The sequence below is a fragment of the Hylobates moloch genome, unplaced genomic scaffold (genome assembly GCF_009828535.3).
Source record: "Hylobates moloch isolate HMO894 unplaced genomic scaffold, HMol_V3 SCAFFOLD_4, whole genome shotgun sequence".
Taxonomy (NCBI): Eukaryota; Metazoa; Chordata; class Mammalia; order Primates; family Hylobatidae; genus Hylobates; species Hylobates moloch.
Genome location: NW_026652279.1, coordinates 75,908,708 through 75,916,324, shown reverse-complemented (window position 1 = coordinate 75,916,324; position 7,617 = coordinate 75,908,708). Strand labels below are relative to the sequence as shown.

The 7,617-nt window shown below is 38.1% G+C and overlaps 1 non-coding gene across 1 annotated transcript; it reads left to right on the top strand.

The window, feature by feature from the left end:
- Positions 1–2,266: 2,266 nt before the first annotated feature.
- On the top strand, positions 2,267–2,448 carry LOC116467751 (U2 spliceosomal RNA). Its single transcript, XR_004247943.1, has one exon. It is a non-coding gene; the product is annotated as a U2 spliceosomal RNA (small nuclear RNA).
- Positions 2,449–7,617: the final 5,169 nt, after the last annotated feature.

Below are 7,617 nucleotides of genomic sequence, written 5' to 3'. Positions count from 1 at the left end.
CCCTGTGATCTAATTTACAAATCTGCATTTCAGATTGAAACTGCCGAATTGCAGTTAGCAATGGGACAAGATGCTATTTCTAATGACACTTTGTTACATGAGACAGCACATTATATGCCTTCCTGGCAAAGAACAATGGAAGATACATGGAAGACAATGATAAAAATAATTGTATTTAAAGCATTTTGTATACATTTTAGCCATCTTTTCCATATGGTCTTCTAGGATCTTCAAGTTGATGTTCTGTTAAGTACTATCCTTTAAGATTTAAACTAATGTCAATCCAAAAAAGTCAGTTCAAGGTACTACACATTCAAAGTCATTTTTCTTTAAAAACATCCATTCAGCAGAAAAATGTATAATCTTAATGAAAGAAAAGGAGGTGGTTTACTTAGATATTTTTATATGGGAGACCTGGGCACTACGGAAAGCATGGTACTGAAAATAGACCAGCTTTGTCCTTAGCTAGGTCAACTAGGGAACAGCATTGAAACTACTTGGGTGCCTTCGGTAAATTGAAAAATTGTGTGAGATCTTAGCTAATATGCTTTCTAGCTTTAAGACTCATCATAGGTCTAAAATTTACATGTCACTTGACAACAAGCCTAATTCAGGGCAAAATCCAAATGAACTCAATGTAAATACTGCTCAAAATAACCCCTTATTTTGAGACATTAATCAGATTTAAGATTCCGTTTACAAGTGACCTCTTTTATAACTTACAAATGGGAAGACTCTATCTGTCCTAAAGTATCTGGACAGCCCAACTGAAATAACTCAATGCTCCTGTTTCAGAACTTAGTATACTAGACAAATATCCTTACTAAAAACTTTTTTAGATACAGTTCTAAAAAGCATGCTTATTTGACTTTCTAATCTAGAATAATTTAGAAGCAGAAAATTAGACGGGGGCATGACCATATTGGCAGGCCATCAAAGAACAGCAAGAAATGACAGCTGACAGCCTGACAGAAAGGGGCATGTCAGAGGAACCATAATATACACAAAATCATTTTAAAAGTAAGGACAACAAACTGACCCAGATATTTAAAAAGCATAGCCTTTGGGACAAATTTCTCCTGGAATTATTACTTTACTATACACTGTACAATTGATATGCACAGTGACGACCCTGAGTTGTCAGAAAAGCATTAAGTTATGCACCCTGCTCCAATAAGGCAGGAAGTACTGAACAGGTCAGAGAAATAGTCCGATCAAAATACTTAGGATACTTTTTATAAGCATCAGTAATTCAAGTGGTTTATTTTGTGGAAAATCTCATTCCCAATGATGTTAGACCACTAAGAACCAACTATGTTTACAGGAGAATATAAGATACTTAATATTCCTGCCAGATGCTGACTCATAGCTCAGGAAATAAAAGGAAAAACAGATGATTTATTTGTAAACTAAAAAGTGAAATACAGCTACAAAGTCTTCATAATTATAAGACTTGGTATCTTCAAAATATTTCTTTGAATATCTGAACATTGATTTTTCACTCCTCTTTGGTCGATCACTCATGTTGTTTCCAGCTGTATCCTAATTGAAACTATGTATCTCAGGATACTTTGTAGATTAAATAAAGAAGAAAAGGCCCGAGATAAATCAGGACATGTGTTTGTTTAGGTAGCTGTCCAAAGAAGGACAAGCTTCCATTCTCTTAACACAGTGGTGCTGGCTTTGTTTCTCTGTAACTCCTCAGCTGTGCCAGGCCAGGGGCATTGGTTTAATCCCAGGAATGGCTCCCTTCATGGTCGCAAAATGCTTTTAGCATTCCAGCTTCCCATGACCACAAACCAAGATGTGTCACAGGGCAGAGAAAATTTTCTTTTCTTAATTCTCTCTCATAGAGCCTCAGAAGACCTCTCTTCTGTTATCCTCAAAAAGACTCCCTCCAATTTCACTCTCATGAAATACATTAATCCATGTACCTGAGGCCTGTGGCCAGCAGAATGTCACTCAGTAATTGGCTTAGGTCTGGATCATTGATGTAATCACCATGCCATGTGGCATGAGATGGGCCTGAGATATTCAATCCCACTTTTGAGGCTGTGGTAGGGGAGGTGACCCTGGAGGAGTCAACATCTGTATAAAAATTGGGTTTTTATGAATTTGAGGGAAATGCTAGGTAGCAACAATCATTGATTGCTGCAATAAAATAGACATTGTATGTATAGAATTTTCCCTTTCCTTTTGATTTTTTTCTTTGGTATGGTTTGCCTTACATAAGAAAAAGTATTTTTTATTTAATAATGGAAACTTTATCGCTTCTCGGCCTTTTGGCTAAGATCAAGTGTAATAATGGAAACTTCTTGCGTCACAATGACTGGAATCCATTTAAATTGTTTAAGCAAATGAGCAGACACTGGAGTATAATTAAGATACATTGTCTTGTTCCAGAACAGTATTCTTTCCCTTTGTCTAGGGAAAGTGTGTTTAATGGGAGCAGCCTTGTTTCGTTTTTACATGCACTTACACTTTTGTGCTAACAAGAACTGGTTGAAGGATGAACAGCTGATTCAAGCTCAGCCAATCATAGTTTCCTCTGTCCCTGCCTGGATTGTAATTGAGGGGATATACGCATGGTTCAAGCCAGTTCTGGCTGCCTTCCAAAGAGTTTTATAAGTAGAAATTGTGAAACTTGAGGGAGGGTGATTGAAAGCCCATTTTGTTTTATCTTGAAAAACTGTGCATGCCCAGAGCTGCTAGTGGTCATTGTTCCGGCCTTGTGGAGAAAGCAGGTTTCAGAGAATAAAGCCAGAACTCAAAGATCAGCAGCAGAAAGAGGTGGAATGAAAGAATCCTGGAGACATCGCAGCACCTGATTCTAGTTGTTCCAGCAGCATTCTTAGCCTTCCAGTTTATTTGGGTAGGCAGTTTCCAGAATAATCTTTTTCCTCTGTTTCTTCTATAGATTGGCTATATATTGCTAATTTTCTTTTCCAAAATATGGAACTAATTTACACCATTACTGACATATTTCATGATAAGTCAGCATGGGTTTATTATTTAAAAGATTATATACTGGATACTTTTTTGAATGCAAATATTACAGAAAAGTAGTAGTTGTGAAGGAAATCTCCTGTAGCAGAAGATACATAGCATTAAAATCTTGTCCTCCTGCTTGCTAACCACATAATTTGTGGACAGTTACTTGACCTTCAATCACTTCCATTACAAAAATACACATATCAGTGTCTAGCCAGCATCCAGTTAAAAGCCCAGCATTTAATTAATACCTCTTCCTTTTTTCCTGGAAGGTAGAGATCTGCTTTATTTATAATTTGACCACAGACAGATTGTTTTATCTAAGGAGTTCATGTTACCCACCTTTCTGCACGTCATCTTAATTTTTACCTGAGAGATTTAAAAATCTCTGTAAAACCTATTCTTTTATAATGTTTAACATTTCAAGATTTTTTAAACACTGTTATATCTTAAATTAAAAGTGAATAATTTGGCCACTCTCCTATAATCCCACACCTATAATGCCAGCACTTTGGGAGGCCAGGGTGGGATGATCGCTTGAGGCAAGGAGTTTGAGACCAGCCTGGCCAACATAGTGAGACTTCATCTCTACCAAAAAATTTTAAAAATTAGCTGAGCATGATGGTGGGCACCTATAGTCCCAGCTACTTGGGAGGCTGAGGTAGGAGGATCACTTGAGGATGCAGTGAGCTATGATCACGCCACTGCACTCTAGCCAAAGTGACAGAATAAGGCTGTCTCAAAAAAAAATTCTTTTAAGTGAACAATTTGTATCAATGCAAAAGAAGTAGCTCTGACCTTTAAATCACCATTTAGAGAATAATAGTACTTTTTGTTATTATCCCATTGCTCTTTGAACCATTCATGAGTTAGACTTTTTTTGGTTAGTGGCATTAAGCCAAGTACAAGGTGACAAAACTGACTGGGGCTTTGGTATTTCCAAGAAAGCCATTCCCAACAATCAACCAGAAGAAAAACCTCAGAGATAGGCTCTCCAGAACAAATTACCTTATTTGGGAATAGCAGAGGGTTGCAATCTAGGATTTCATGCTGTAACTGAACATAGGCATATTCAAGGGAATGGGGCAAAAGGAAGATTTGTAAAGCCAAAAAGAATAAATGCACTTGAACCAGCCTTGCACCCCAGGGATGAAGCCCACTTGATCATGGTGGATAAGCTTTTTGATGTGCTGCTGGATTCGGTTTGCCAGTATTTTATTCAGGATTTTTGCATCAATGTTCATCAAGGATATTGGTCTGAAATTCTCTTTTTTGGTTATGTCTCTGCCAGGCTTTGGTATCAGGACGATGCTGGCCTCATAAAATGTGTTAGGGAGGATTCCCTCTTTTTCTATCGATTGGAATAGTTTCAGAAGGAATGGTACCAGTTCCTCCTTGTACCTCCGGTAGAATTCGGCTGTGAATCCATCAGGTCCTGGACTCTTTTTGGTTGGTAAGCTATTGATTATTCCCACAATTTCAGAAGCTGTTATTGGTCTATTCAGAGATTCAACTTCTTCCTGGTTTAGTCTTGGGAGGGTGTATTTGTCGAGGAATTTATCCATTTCTTCTAGATTTTCTAGTTTATTTGCATAAAGGTGTTTGTAGTATTCTCTGATGGTAGATTGTATTTCTGTGGGATCGGTGGTGATATCCCCTTTTTCATTTTTTATTGCATCTATTTGATTCTTCTCTCTTTTCTTTATTAGTCTTGCTAGCGGTCTATCAATTTTGTTGATCTTTTCAAAAAACCACCTCCTGGATTCATTAATTTTTTGAAGGGTTTTTTGTGTCTCTATTTCCTTCAGTTCTGCTCTGATTTTAGTTATTTCTATTCTTCTGCTAGCTTTTGAATGTGTTTGCTCTTGCTTTTCTAGTTCTTTTAATTGTGATGTTAGGGTGTCAATTTTGGATCTTTCCTGCTTTCTCTTGAGGGCATTTAGTGCTATAAATTTCTCTCTACACACTGCTTTGAATGTGTCCCAAAGATTCTGGTATGTTGTGTCTTTGTTCTCGTTGGTTTCAAAGAACATCTTTATTTCTGCCTTCAGTTCTTTATGTACCCAGTAGTCATTCAGGAACAGGTTGTTCAGTTTCCATGTAGTTGAGCGGTTTTGAGTGAGTTTCTTGATCCTGAGTTCTAGTTTGATTGCACTGTGGTCTGAGAGACAGTTTGTTATAATTTCTGTTCTTTTACATTTGCTGAGGAGAGCTTTACTTCCAACTATGTGGTCAATTTTGGAATAGGTGTGGTGTGGTGCTGAAAAAAATGTATATTCTGTTGATTTGGGGTGGAGAGTTCTGTAGATGTCTATTAGGTCCACTTGGTGCAGAGCTGAGTTCAATTCCTGGATATCCTTGTTAACTTTCTGTCTTGTTGATCTGTCTAATGTTGACAGTGGGGTGTTAAAATCTCCCATCATTATTGAGTGGGAGTTTAAGTCTCTTTGTAGGTCACTCAGGACTTGCTTTATGAATCTGGGTGCTCCTGTGTTGGGTGCATATATATTTAGGATAGTTAGCTCTTCTTGTTGGATTGATCCCTTTACCATTGTGTAATGGCCTTGTCTCTTTTGATCTTAGTTGGTTTAAAGTCTATTTTATCAGAGACTAGGATTGCAACCCCTGCCTTTTTTTGTTTTCCATTTGCTTGGTAGATCTTCCTCCATCCCTTTATGTTGAGTCTATGTGTGTCTCTGCACGTGAGATGGGTTTCCTGAATACAGCACACTGATGGGTCTTGACTCCTTATCCAATTTGCCAGTCTGTGCCTTTTAATTGGAGCATTTAGCCCATTTACATTTAAAGTTAATACTGTTATGTGTGAATTTTTTCCTGTCATTATGATGTTAGTTGATTATTTGCTCGTTAGTTGATGCAGTTTCTTCCTAGCCTCGATGGTCTTTACAATTTGGCATGTTTTTGCAGTGGCTGGTACCGGTTGTTCCTTTCCATGTTTAGTGCTTCCTTCAGGAGCTCTTTTAGGGCAGGCCTGGTGGTGACAAAATCACTCAGCATTTGCTTGTCTGTAAAGTATTTTATTTCTCCTTCACTTATGAAGCTTAGTTTGGCTGGATATGAGATTCTGGGTTGAAAATTCTTTTCTTTAAGAATGTTGAATATCGGCCCCCACTCTCTTCTGGCTTGTAGAGTTTCTGCCGAGAGATCAGCTGTTAGTCTGATGGGCTTCCCTTTGTGGGTAACTCGACCTTTCTTTCTGGCCGCCCTCAACATTTTTTCCTTCATTTCAACTTTGGTGAATCTGACAATTATGTGCCTTGGAGTTGCTCTTCTCGAGGAGTATCTTTGTGGCATTCTCTGTATTTCCTGAATCTGAATGTTGGTCTGCCTTGCTAGATTGGGGAAGTTCTCCTGGATAATATCTTGCAGAGTGTTTTCCAACTTGGTTCCATTCTCCCCGTCACTTTCAGGTACACCAATCAGACGTAGGTTTGGTCTTTTCACATAGTCCCATATTTCTTGGATGCTTTGTTTGTTTCTTTTTATTCTTTTTTCTCTAAACTTCTCTTTTCACTTCATTTCATTCATTTCATCTTCCATCACTGATACCCCTTCTTCCAATTGATCGCATCAGCTACTGAGGCTTCTACAATCTTCATATAGTTCTTGAAACTTGGCTTTCAGCTCCATCAGCTCCTTTAAGCCCTTCTCTGCATTGGTTATCACGCAAATCAATAAATGTAATCCAGCATATCAACAGAACCAAAGACAAAAACCACATGATTATCTCAATAGATGCAGAAAAGGCCTTTGACAAAATTCAACAACTCTTCATGCTAAAAACTCTCAATAAATTAGGTATTGATGGGACGTATCTCAAAATCATAAGAGCTATCTATGACAAACCCACAGCCAATATCATACTGAATGGGCAAAAACTGGAAGCATTCCCTTTGAAAACAGGCACAAGACAAGGATGCCCTCTCTCACCACTCCTATTCAACATAGTGCTGGAATTTCTGGCCAGGGCAATCAGGCAGGAGAAGGAAATGAAGGGTATTCAATTAGGAAAAGAGGAAGTCAAATTGTCCCTGTTTGCAGATGATATGATTGTATATCTAGAAAACCCCATTGTCTCAGCCCAAAATCTCCTTAAGCTGATTGGCAACTTCAGCAAAGTCTCAGGATACAAAATCAACGTACAAAAATCACAAGCATTCTCATACACCAATCACAGACAAACAGAGGGCCAAATCATGAGTGAACTCCCATTCACAATTGCTTCAAAGAGAATAAAATACCTAGGAATCCAACTTACAAGGGATGTGAAGGACCTCTTCAAGGAGAACTACAAACCACTGCTCAATGAAATAAAAGAGGATACAAACAAATGGAATAACATTCCATGCTCATGGGTTGGAAGAATCAACATCGTGAAAATGGCCATATTGCCCAAGGTAATTTATAGATTCAATGCCATCCCCATCAAGCTACCAATGACTTTCTTCACAAAATTGGAAAAAACTACTTTAAAGTTCATATGGAACCAAAAAAGAGCCCGCATCACCAAGTCAATCCTAAGCCAAAAGAACAAAGCTGGAGGCATCATGCTACCTGACTTCAGACTATACTACAAGGCCACAGTAACCAAAACAGCATGGTACT